Source organism: Pyrgilauda ruficollis, unplaced genomic scaffold (genome assembly GCF_017590135.1).
Source record: "Pyrgilauda ruficollis isolate IOZ18807 unplaced genomic scaffold, ASM1759013v1 scaffold10, whole genome shotgun sequence".
NCBI lineage: Eukaryota > Metazoa > Chordata > Aves > Passeriformes > Passeridae > Pyrgilauda > Pyrgilauda ruficollis.
The window spans coordinates 12,648,395-12,661,447 of NW_024508101.1; the positions used below are offsets into that span (position 1 = coordinate 12,648,395).

Here is a 13,053-nt window from a genome sequence, read left to right on the forward strand (position 1 = left end):
TTTCACCTGGGGGAGTGGGGAGGGGTTTCCTGTAGAGGTGGCTCTGTAAGGGTTCTGCATACAGCAGTAGAGTGTTCCTTTCCATGTCCTTGTTCTCACACTCACCCAAATATTTATGCTACCAGGTGGGTACTGTTTGTGTCCTGTGTGTCACTGTTTACCATATAGAGATGCACTTGTGAGCAGATACAGAAATGGAGAAAAAGTTTCGGGCATCACCTATATTTTACTATTCTCCCCTCCTTTTACAGCCACTCAAAGTATGTCTACTCCTCCTTATTCTATTATTATGTAGGTAGTTCATGTTACTGTGGTTTTCCTCCAGGATTCTTACAGGGTTCACATGGTCTAGTTGTGCTTCTGTCTGCAGTTGCTTAAGTACCAAATTAAAAAAAGCCAAGTTCTTATTTTCCAGAAGCTGAGAGGCCTGCTTTTTCAGGCCTGGGAAGTAAGACCTATCAAAGCTGGAATATAAGTACTCATCCACTTTAATTCTATTTCTGAATATTTGCCTTGTTAGCAGTGCTGATCATATAAAACAAAGCAAACTTCAAGGCTTTTATCCTGAATGCCAACTAGTTTTGGACACATCTTGTGCCTTCTGAAGAATAGAATGCATCTTTTCTTATTGTTTGCATTCTAAAAAAAAAAAAACAAAAAAACAAAAAAACCCAAACCCCTGACAAAACCAACATTTTACAATTTCTCTTGTACTTAGATCTTGAGGAAATGGTTCAGTAAGAGGAATGTGTATTCAGTGATGAAATTTTTGTGATAAGTAACTATCACAGAGCTATCAGCTCTATCTGTCGTGGCTTTGTCCTCAGGAATATGCAGCATAGCGCTTTTCCTGTTTTTAAAAAGTCATGGCCATTTTATTAGGGTGTGCAGATGGTCTTGCCTCTTTTACACTTGCTTCTTAATGGCCATAATCATTCTCAAACTGCACTCTGTTCACTAGAGCATGGAATAAAATATGTCAAAGCCTCATGAGCTCTAGTATACAAAGAGATAAATCCTGCTAACAGCTGGGTGGAAAACTGGAGCTGGTACTGAACTGATCTTTTTAAAACTGGAAGTAGCACTTCCAGTAGCATTTTCTGTCTTGGAGGTTTTTATTTCCTTTCATTACGGGACTTGTGAAGTTTAGTTTTTCTGATTTTTGCTCAATACTGGGTTCACTTACAGAAGAATGAATTTTTATGATTACTTTTAAAAAAAGGCAAAAAGTATGACATTTACAGCACAAAAGCTATGTGTAGATTTGCTTTTCTGAAACATTCTTTATAACCACATTCTTTTAATGTGTAGATGTTAGCATGCTGAAAAACACTAATGCTAGATTGTCATAATACCATTATTTTGTTTATAGGAGAAGAATGTGAATGTATTTGGAAAATACATTTTTTAAAATTACCCTTAGGTCACATTTTCAGATTTGGATCTTTACTTTACTTGTGTTTCCCTTCCAATATTCACTCACAGGTCCTTTGACTAGAGAGAAATTTGAAATATTGTCCTGCTCTGCTCACCCCTCATTTAAGTAAATCTAGGTCATGATGCTTTCAGGGTTTACTTTTCATATGCCTGGTGTTCAATTCTGAAGTAGAAAATGCTGTATGTCACCAATGCAAACTCAGGCTTTTACACTCACCTGGGAAAAAAAACCAAAACAAACCAATCCACTTGTCTGGTTAACCTGAGTGTTCAGCTTCCTTTTGGCAGTGCTTGTTGGTTCATGACTTCTTGTGTTTGGGGTCCTTGGGCATTGCAGCATCCTTGGCAGCAGATGAAATCTTGTCTCTGGCTCACAATACTTGCATGCAGAAAGGGAGGGTGTTCCGGGTCTATTTTTTTTTTTTTTTCCAAGAGGCTTTCCTGGCACTGGTGCCTTTCAGTGTAGATAACTTTACCCTCACCAGTTGAAGTTGTGTCCCAGAGCATTCATACCTTGGACAGTCCGTGTGTTCTGGCAAAGGGAGCACAGCTCCTTTTGGAGCACAGGCAGATTGGTTATGTGTTATTTCAGAAGTATGTTGGACTATGTATTGTACTAATTCCTAGCACTATAATATTTGTTATTGCAGTATTTTTGAACAGGCCCTTTTCAGGGGTTTTCAGAGAGCATAGCAGTGGATGCTGTGCTTTAAGAAAAAGATTGTCCAATGTACCTGTTTTCTTTACAGTTTTGACAACATGCCTTTCCAATTGCAAGCATAACTAAAAATAAATTTTGATAGAAAAGTATTTAATCTATCCTAATTACAGTAATTTTATCCTTTATTTAAATCTAATTATTATTTTATATTTTAATCCTTTTTGGATTGCTCATGACTTTTGCTTTCCTCAAGTTTTTGGTCACATGAACTTTTGGTCACATGTTCCAATATTGATTTCACTTTGGGATGGCAGCCAGACATGTCTGTGTTGAGCATTTAGAAACTTGTTCTGATTGTGCACATACATGAGGAGAATTCAGGGAGTGGAAAGCCGGATGGGCCATTTCAATGACACTCAGGAGGTGCAACAATGTCTGGGCCTCACAGTGGGTTGCCCTATGTTTACATACCCTCCCTCATCCAGGACTGCCCTGGTTCTGCTCACTTTCCTGAAAGCCCTTCTGAAAATGAAGGAAGTGCTTCTAGTTCTTCTTTGCAGGTTCTCTCTAAACATCAGGTTCTTTTGACTTCAATATTTTAATGCCTGCCTCCATTTTCTTCTTTCTACTCAGGACCAAATTTTATACCCTTGTGTTTTTGTTTACTTTTGATATGAGACTTGTGAATAACCAGTTGTGTTCCTGCCTTCACTTGTTGATGCAAGATAGATGGCTACATCTCTCTCCACTCAGCCTCGAGTACCTCACTCAGCCTAAAATAACATTTGTTTTAATGGTTGTATTCAAGTAACTGAAGAAGGAAGAATTTGTGTATAGTGCCTAAAAATATTTCTGTCAGTAATAACCTGAAAGTGAGTAGGAAGGAATATGTAACTTGGAAATATGCAATTTCTAATCTGTATTCCTTCTCTTATATGCATTATCTGCTGTATGGAAAAAAAATACAAAGGAGATAACCCTGAAAAACTTCCCCCTTTGGGAAGTGGAGCAGCTCCTTCTCTTTTCTGGATAGCTGTCACACTGGGAGGGAAGGACAGGTTCTGTTCAGCACTCTCTACCAAAGGTGGGGAAGAATCAAACCCAAAACAGCTGTGGTGAGGCGCATGGGAAGCCATAGGAATGAGCACAGGGTAACAAGATGCAGAAAAAATTATGGGCTAGATAAGGATCTGATGCTGCATTGTCTTTCTGTGCAGAGATTTGGGTGTAATTTTTGACCAAATTGCAAAACTGCTGCACTATTCAGGATAATTTGCAGGCTTAAGGGAGGCCCAGCACTGGAGCAGCATGTGTTTAGAGGATTTGGATCAAGGTAGATTGGCATGGAATAATAATAAACTTATGTCAATGTCAGAGGTGCAATATTACTTAATATTTCTTTCTTTTAGAACCTTTGGCACCACTGTTCCATTTTAGTGCCAGTAAAGTTGGGTATGCTGTTTTAATAGCCTTGTTTAACCTGGCAAAGCTAGTCTTACACCTCATATCTGTCAGTTTAGCATGCAGAGGGGCAGACCTCAGAAATCTTTATGTATTTCTTACCAGAACGTTCCAGTTCTATGAATGTGGCCGAGGCTGGAGGGCAAAAGTGCTGAGCTGGATGACGTCCCTCTGCTCCCAAATTTCGCCTTTCGTACAGTAGGTAGAAGTGGAGTGTTTTGTCCTCTAGGAATCTACAGACACTTAAAAACTCCACTTATGTACTCTGAAGTAGGAGTCTCAGTGATGAAAACAGTAGCTGTTGAGACAGGAGCAGTGTACAGGATGTAGACCTGGATCATATTAGGACAGCAGCTTGTGGAAATTCCTTAGTGGGGACTATCATAAAAGAGCACCGGCTAAAGGGGGCTAATATAATACTCTACTTTGACTTGCTGCATAACTTTTCATGTAAAATGTTACAGTTTCCATCTTTAATAGTTTAATCTTAGTGATTGATGAAGTGCTACATGACTAAGGGCCTTAACCTACCAGCTAATTAACATTTGTAGGAAATGTCATAAAGTCTTAGTTCTCATGTAATAATTGCAATTTGTACCTGGAGTGGCTGGACTATGCACTTTAGGTGATATTGTCCAGTTTGTGTTAAATTGTGTTGCACAATTAATTGGATGCATTGCTGTTGGCTGTCTCCTAAAAAAAAGGAAATGTACATGTGGTCAGGTTAGGAGTGATTAGTGTAAACAAAGGAGTCCTACTCTTGGGCTGAGAAATTTGCACCAGTATTATTGCTTGATGCAGGCTTCAAGTAGAAAGAGCAAGGATGTTGCTGATAGTAGAAGCCTTTGGAATATTTTTTTTCCCCACAGTTTAATCAGCTGGGAGCATGTTTTCATTCCCAGGAAGGGGTCAGGGCATGACAAAGGACATTTTCTATTGACTGTGTCAAATTCTATCAGAACACTGTAAATAGGCTGCTATGTGAACTGGCATTTTACAATCACAAATCAGACATCTCGTATTTCTGGAGTCAGATGATGAATTCTGAATGAGTTGTCCTGCAAGATAGAGCAATGTTCTGACCATAGAATTAGATGCTGAAAAAAATAAAATTAGGAAGTCTTTCTGGTGTAGGATAAAAGTTTTGATGTTACAAAACTGCAATGGTGACTATTAACTTTTGTATTATTTAAGAATTGAATCTTTAATAGTGTATGTCCATTTTAAGAGTACAGTGTTCAGTGTACTGAGTATTAGAAAATTGTACTTTGTTGGCTGCTAAGGCTTGTAGCTTTGCCAAATCATGGTATGCTTTTCAGAACAGTCTGAAAGTGAAATGGAATTAAATACAGTCAATTGTTCATCCAGGGTGGTGGTGATACTGATCCAAATACATTATCAGAAAAATGTGTCCTCAGGGATTCTGCACAATCAGATGCAACTTTGGGACTGCGGGGTAACCACAAATCCCCCTCAAGCCTAACCAGAGCAACTATTGGGATGCTCTCAACCTGTGTGCAGAGACACTGAGAACTATGTAATTTAGATCAGAAGCAGGGATCATTTTCATTTTTCTTTCACTTAATTTCCCATTCTTTGTAACACATTATGTTACTAAGTTTTTACAGTTTATAAAAGATCACTAGAAATATGTGACGCAATGTACATTCACTTAGTGAAGCCAACCTGGATGTTCATCCAGTCTAAAACCATAGTTATGAGTCTAGGTCCTTGCACGTTGAAATTCAGGATCGTTATAAACTTTTCCAGGCTTTGCTTGAATGGACTGTCCTTTCCAATGAATTTGGGACCCACTGAGGCTAGAAGTCCAGAATTTAGTTCTTCTCCTCCTCTCTGTTCTCCGTGACCTGCTTGCTGCTGCTATTCTTTTTCAAGCCTGCACTTCAAAAGGAGAAGAGGTGGATTACACACTTCTGCTTACTGGCCTATTTGAAAATAAGCACTTACCTTTGTAGGAGAAAATCACCAAATTCCTCAACAGAGTTTGATGAGATTACAAAATTTAAAAACTTTAATGTCATGACAGTTCTGTAAACATGGTAATTTTTGAATATCAGGTGTATTGTAAGTCCCAAGACTCTCAAGTAAGAAGAAATACTGACTGCAATTGTGCACGCTACAATAATAAGTTATTGTAAATCAAGTTATGCTAGCTGGTTTTGAGAGGATTCCTTAGATGACGAAGAGAATGGGGTGGTTGAACCCTCAGGTTTGTAGCATACACAAGTGATCCCACACACAGAGAATCATCTGCTAAGTGGGTCTGAGCCTAATGAGGCACTTACAGAAGGGTTTCACACTGCTGGTGTGACACCAGTGCTGCTGGGGGGGAAAGAAGCTGCCCTTCACCTCTGAAATGTCAATACTAATTAACAACGTTAGCTTTAAATATGATATTAAGTTTTATTCATGCTGAGAAAACAGCCAACTCACATGCTGGGAATTTTAAGCTGTGTGAAGAGTAATATTTTCTGTTTAATAGAGTTGGGGGAAGTTTCTTTTAAAGTGTGAAAGAGCTCAGTTATGTGTAGTGTGACTGGGCAAAAGGGAAGTTGTCATATTTTGGATGTTCAGTAGACCATAAAAGAATTATTTAGGGAAATTGATGGCTGCCCATATACCTGAAAAAGAATCAGGGAAAATCAGAATTGTTTAGGAGAAAAATATTTTTCTTGGAAGAAATGAAATTTCTCTCCAAAAAATGTAATCAAAGTGTACTAATTTGAATTAAATGTTATAAGGGAAAGCTTTATAAGTGTAATAGAATAATTTTACATGGAGGTATCCTGCGGTCATGACTCACTTAGAAATTTTAGCTGCTGACTGAGGGTGTATTTATGTAATTCCCTGCTCTTGGAACTGCATCTTTGAGTGGCAGCCTGGCTATTTCCCCACTGTCTCAACATGACAGATTCAGCTGGTTTTGTACCTGCCAGCAGTTTAGCACTGAATCTTTGACAACTCATTGAAATGACACAAAATCAGATCCCCCAAGAAGCAGTGAGTGGAACAAAGTATTGCACAAACCCAAAAGGCTTGTATGTCTTATTACATGCTGATGTTTTTCTTGGAAACTTTCAAGGTCCATGCTCCAGGTGAGTGATTTGTGCCAGGGAGGAAGGAGGATGGGTGTCTTCTCACCTCCAGTGACGGACAGACGTTGATGAGGGGGATTCACAGGGATTGGCACATCTCAAATCATAATTTTATGAAATGTTCCTTAGGAAAATAAATGAATCAGCTTGTTAATTATATGCAGTATTATGAGAAGACAGTTTTAAATCTGAAGTGATTCAGAAATTGTACATTTTATGTATGATTTCATCTGAGATTTATTTCTTTATAGTTTGATGTGTGAAATATTCAGCAATACAGTGACTGACTAACTTATTAATCAGGATAAACCATCCTTGCCTAATCCTGAAATAAATAGATCCCACTGCCCTTGTTCACCTACTTGCTAAGGTAGGCAGTTACTCTTGACCTGCAGCTTTACCTAGTGTATATCCAAGTTTGTTATATCTGGGAGTGAAAAAGAAACATTTCCTACTAAATATAAAAAGCAGGATTATGCATTAGCACTTGGGTTTTAGCATTTTTGTAGTATATTAAAACTCTAGTCTTCCGTTGGCATAGAATCAACACCCCAATTTACACGTTGCTGGAGCTCCTTGATGTTGGCAGTTGTGCTTTCCTGGTGGTATTCCATTGCTGTTCCTCTGACTGAGCACTCTGGGACTAGAGGCTCTAATGCTCAGTAAACTGGGTATTTAGTCACATTTGGAGAAGCATCACCCTTCACCTTTGAGTGGAGCTGTTACTGGCTTTACAAAATCACAAAGTTCAAAGACTCAGGAATATGCATGCAGATAAGTTTAATGGTAACAATAAATGAGAATTGTTATCTTCATACTTCTCCCTTCATATTATTGTTACCAGATGTGACTGGAGCTAGTGGTGCCAATTTGGTCAGATTGCTTTGATAATTTTCTTGTTGCCAAGCAGTATGTATTTCTTGGTGGGAGAATCAGCAGTGGTATGTTTGAATATGAGTAGAATAAGTCCAACTTTAGAATGGAATCTGAATCTAATTCACTTCCTTCTAACACACCTGACTTTAATTTTTAACGCCCAGCCAGCACAGAGCTAAGATCAAAGTGAAACAAAGAGGAGGGGGTAAAGCAATTCTTGGGAAGTAAAAAATAAAAATGGCATAACACTGTGTAATCTTTCATATATGACAGAAATATTTGGCTTATTTGCTGTTCACTTAAGAATAAATCTGCAGTAAATTTGCTAAAGGTAATTATGCCAGCAACCCTCCTTACTTATCAGGGAGAAAATCAGGCCCACTATATTTATTGCCTAAGAGAGACCTTAATTTGACAGCAGAAATCGACATTAATGTCCCCAGAAAGGCACAGAGTCTTTTATTGCTCTGTGCTTAACCCCATGCCAAAGTGACTGTACACCATGGGAACCTCTGCATGCTGCTCTCTGTAGAGCCTTCCACTGATCTTGAGGGAGAAACTGCTAAAGGTCCACAGGAATCTGTCAAGTTTTCATCTTAATGCTTGTTGACAGGATTGGGAGGGTGTTAAAGCATAATTTAAATTTGAGTGAAGTACCTGCTGTGTCCTATCCCAAATTCTTCATTCATGGTTAAGTCTGAGATTTTGTTGTGGCTTTCATGGGAACCATAAATAGTTTGATTTGAATGTTTATTTAATATAAATCCATGATTTTTGAGATTCTTTGAATGTTGGGAGGATAGTAAACAGCTGATCATACGGGAAAAACTTCAAAGTGTAGAACTGCAATACAGTAATAGAAAACAGGAGTTTGTTAATTTAGTTGCAAAAGAGGTCACCTCTGTAAGCTGTCCTTGGGAGCTTGTCTTGTTGTGTTAGATTTACAATAATTAGATTTACAATAATTTCTTGCATGCATCTTCTTGTGTTCATCCATGCTCATTGTTTGCACTCTTTAACTGTTAATGATTTCTACGTACTGTCAATTTATGAAATGTAATATAATTCATTGTCTGTCTTGAAATTTTTGGATTGCAACCCCTTCCATGAATCCTTATAAATTCCCTCAAATCCCCTCCTTGGGGAAGGGGGAAGAAGATACATCCATGGACAGGTAGCTCTTTTCTGTCTCTGACTGTTCTGTAGCATTGAACTTGTAGCATCATTCAATCCAAACTGACAGTAGCATCTGCCTGGGAGACACTGAAAATGGAGTTGTTGTCAGACTATTGTAGCTTCACTGCTAAGTGATGCTCAAGTTTTTTGGAGAATTTTACAGTTAAAATTAAGTGCATGTTCTTGAAGAGAAAGCCTGACAAAAATTGATTGGCAGTAATTCTAATGCTTGCAGAAGTACAGAGATAGTCAATCTGTGTAATATATTGATACAGCCTGTAACACATTGATACAGACATCATCTCTAAAGGACTTCCAAGTCCTTGTTCTTAACTTCAAGCTCTTCACTCACCCCTCTTGTGAGGGTTTTATCCAGTGTCTGTCAAACCCCTCCATGCACATGGCTCACAGAGTGAGCGTGAAGCTCAGTGGGAGAGAGCTGCATCTGACAGCTGCTGAAACTTCTCATTGTCCAGCAAAAAACATAAATCAGAGGAAAAAAAAAGGACATATTTTGGTATAGTATGTCAGCGTCACTGACATTGCAGCAGCAGGTTACCTTCAAATGTATCTTCAGGATTTTCATGTAGTTGCAAAAGGAACAATGAATGTTCTTCATAGATCCTTTCATCAAAGCCTTTACAATAAATTAAAAAAAAAAAACTGAAGGAAGCAAAATGGATAAGGATGGCTAAATTGATTAACAAACTGTAGGCATCAAAGTCCTAATGAAAACTGATTCAGACAGAAAAGTATTTGTCATAGGTGTAATTTAAAAAAAATTTGCTTTATTTTTGTGTGGTTGATGGTATTAGAGTGAGGCTAAATTTCACATACCAACCAGCTGGTTTTGAGGCGATACAAGATAAAGGAAATTCAATCATTTTATTTTTTAAAGGACATTTTTCATACCAAAAGCAAACTATCTTAAACACAAAACCATATCAGATTACAGATTACTTCCTATTCAGACATTTCCATAAAAGCATTGCTGACTTACCTTTGCTGCTATAGAGAAACTAAACTGTTCAGCAGATGTTGATTAAAGACGTCCAAGTTGATGCGTTTAACATTTCAGTTTAAGTTTAGTGGTGCTTTGATAGTTTATATGTCTAAAGACTGTGCCTGGCCTGCAGTAACTAATGGTGAAACTCAATATGTGCATTGTCTTTGGTGCAGCTATAGTGAGAATATTAAATTACATCTCATAGTAACAAGAATCTGAGTTCTCTGATGAACCTTTTGAACACTTCAACTCTTAATGGGTCTAAACCTATGTACATTGACCATATGTTAATTTAGAATGATTTAGAAAAGACATCTCTAAATAAGGGGGCAGGGATCTGTTATCCTTCTGCAAAAGCTTTCCTTTCATGTATTCCACTGTCTCTTATATATGAATATAGCTGGTTTCTGTAACCAAGGAGCTAAGGGGAAACTTTCCAATTGGAAGAATATTATTATTTCTGATTAATTGCTGCCTAACCATTTCAGCTTTGCTGCTCTGGGGTTTTTGCCTGCTTTTTACCACTGGTACTTCAGGAAACTCATATAAAATGATACCATGTGAAACTGGATTCTCCATTACAACATTTTAAATGCAATTTTGAAGGCCAGGGTGTTCTTATAGTAGAAATAAACATAGCTGTATTAAATTCCTATATCCATTATTTATAGCAGTGAGGGGACAGGGCTGTTATTTTTACTTTCAACGTAATTTTTTTCTGCTATTACAAATTTAAAAAAAAATCATCTAAAATTAATTTCAATTTTTAGGGCATCCATCCCCCCTTTTCAACCCTTCTGCCCCTTTATGCCTTAATTTGAGAATCAAGTAGTGTAAAATTTAATACTTTTCCTCTGTTGAGGATGTATTATATCATTAAGCAGAATATTTTATACGAAAATTGGAAAATAGAGAATATAGGAAATCTCAAGAAAATTTGTAAGAATGTGGAAAGAGATACTTAATTAAGGACTAAATAGGATTGAGCAGTTTTAAAGACCATACTTGCAATGTTTTTCCCTTCAGGTGTGAAATATCTGTTATTTACAAGTTCTATGCAATTAATTTATTGTTTCAAATTAGGAGCGGTACACATATCTGAAAGTTTCTCCATTAATGAAAGTATCCTGGGATTTCTCTGAAACAATCAAGTAAAACTAACACAATCTGTTGAATGAGTTATCTGTCTGTACTTTTGAAGTCTTTGTACCAAATATGTTTAATATTGTCACACAGCTCTGTGTTAAAGGGATGTTGTGAAAATGTTCATATAAGGAGATACAAAATTATGGTTATAATGAAATTAATGGCCAGATCTTCTGGCAGCATTAATTGTAGCACATTGGAATTAGGCATTTGCTATTTTTGGAATTGTGTGTGATCTGAGTTACACTGTCCTTTGCCTTTGAAACAGTGTGATGATGTTTGAATGTGCATTTATTTTGCTTTTGTCTAGACTCTTGTATCTTTTATAGCTTTGCATTGGAATCAAAACTACAGTTGTTTAAATGGGAAATGTATTGAGTTTCAAATTCAAACCTTACAAAGCACATTAAATATCTCTTTAAACTTTCCAGGAAAGGAAATAAAGGTATTCTTTTCTTTCACTCAGGCTGGTGATTTAAAGAGTAACCTTAAGCCATCAATAGAAATATACAGTGGTGTTAGTAAAAATAAAACAGATATTTTTAAAGTATTACAGTGCACATATGCATAAACTAAAATATGAAAAATAGGCAAGAAAAACTGGGATACTGCAAATATATAAATAGAGTTTAAATTTGGTGTCTGTTCCTTAACTGGATTGCTAATATCAAGTATATGGTATTTCAGTGGAGCAGTGACTTTCTAGATTTGAAATATTTTATTACAAATCATAATTCTGCATTGAATATGGAAAAAAATCCAAGAGAGCAAGAATACAAGTGAAAAAAATACTTTAGGTAATAAAAAAAAATTATTGAAGTTGATTGAAGAGCGATCCAAAAAAACCCCCAAAAAACTGCAGTTAAGATGAGAGGGACTTATTTGGAGTGAGAATGACTTTTATCTCATATATAACTTTATTCAGCATTTTCATTTAGAAAATATTCTTCACTGTTTTCATTAGGGAAGAAAAACCCCATCCACCTTTGAATGCAGATGAAGAAAAGGAGATGATGACTAGACCAAAAAGAAATTTTGGAGTGTTAATGCCAGGAGGCTGAAGGCAATGATTAATACAATTTTGAAAAGTGTTTCAAATGGGATGTGGTAGTGAAAATTGCCAATATTCTGTCTGCAGAAATAATGGGTAGTGGAGCAAAAGATGATAACTGCTCTCTAAATGACTTTTGTGTCATCCCACCTGAAAAACCATGTGTGATTTCAGACATCTTGTGGTCAGAAGAAGGATGGAAATGTGGGAGTGTCAGACAAGAAGAATGGTCAAAACCTGTCGGGTTTGGGTGTCTGTCTAAAGTCAGTAGAGCTTAGTTTTTTATTTTAACATTCTGAAGGTATAAATATCACAAATGAGGATAAATTATTTTGGACAGTGTAAATCTTAGCAAATGAGTAGCATGAAATCAGATTGACAAGGTCATCTATTAAGTGATTGGATAGCCTTCAAATGGGAAAGGAAATTGAATTATCATAGGTTTTTCATTGCTGGGTAACATAGGCAGTCCTGGAAAGGATCTTAGGGTATTACAGTATGTTCCCCTGCCCACAAGCAGGATTTGAAGGAGATTCTTACAGTGAATGAAAACATTTTTTTTTCTCTAGGGATTAAGTCAGGCTTCAAGCCTTTCCACATCACAACCTGCTCAGCCTTTTCACTTTGAAATTAAGCAGTTTGTAAGGTTTCTGCCTGTTATTCAGAACTCAAGGTTATGGCTTTTTTCTGTAATGGAAATATTTTTTTCTGGATGTGGCTCTGTTTTCCTATCTTAATAATTTTCCTAAGGACATAAAATGACTATATTGCTCTTTAATAACTGTATTTCTTTTAATAACATGTTATAAGGTGAAATAATTTTAAAGTAAGGTAATATGCTTTTTAGTGTTTTTCTTGTAATACTTTGGATATCCAAATGAAATCTGCTTTCAGAACAGACTGGTCATCTATTTCACAGCTTATGTTGTTTTTCCTTTTCTATTACATCTATTTCCATTTCTGTATTTTCAAGCACAGCACACACCATACACCTTTTGTTACTCCCTGTTCTTGTCCAGCCTTTTGATTTCTCTGTGTTCATTGCTCTGGAAACCTTCCCAAGCTACTGTCAGACTGGCTTCTGCTCTCTTTCTGCAGCCTCTTGAGGTGCCTATTCCTACTC

At 36.9% G+C, this 13,053-nt stretch overlaps 1 protein-coding gene across 1 annotated transcript in view; it reads left to right on the forward strand.

Moving 5' to 3' along the window:
* The window catches only part of ERC2 (ELKS/RAB6-interacting/CAST family member 2), a 283,564-nt gene that overhangs the window by 113,025 nt on the left and 157,486 nt on the right, over positions 1-13,053 (forward strand). The gene's annotated exons all lie outside the window — the stretch shown is intronic.